The sequence below is a fragment of the Plasmopara halstedii genome, assembly GCF_900000015.1.
Source record: "Plasmopara halstedii genome assembly, contig: Scaffold_3060, whole genome shotgun sequence".
Classification (NCBI taxonomy): domain Eukaryota; phylum Oomycota; class Peronosporomycetes; order Peronosporales; family Peronosporaceae; genus Plasmopara; species Plasmopara halstedii.
Window position 1 is genome coordinate 3,108,396 of NW_020189964.1, and position 323 is coordinate 3,108,718.

Genomic DNA, 323 nt, shown 5'->3' on the forward strand with positions numbered 1-323 from the left:
GCCAGCTTACGGCTGTGGAATGGAACAACCAGACCACGACAACTAATTACGTGCGATGAAGTATGCACCTGTCAAGTTCAGGGTGTAACTGCTTGACTCAAAGCCTTTTATGATCGACACAGATCACAAACGGCATTACGCACTGGACTCAGTCACCTCACTTCTCGCAGGGAATGGCCAGGTAGCTCTCATTCTTTGCGGAATATAACTTCGAGGTGAAAGCCGCGTACGTACTGTCCTAAGATTCACCGTGTGCAGAAGAAGAAGATGGGCTTTCCTCACGGGCGCCCTCGCTTCCAGCTAGGATGGATATTTTGTGTGTC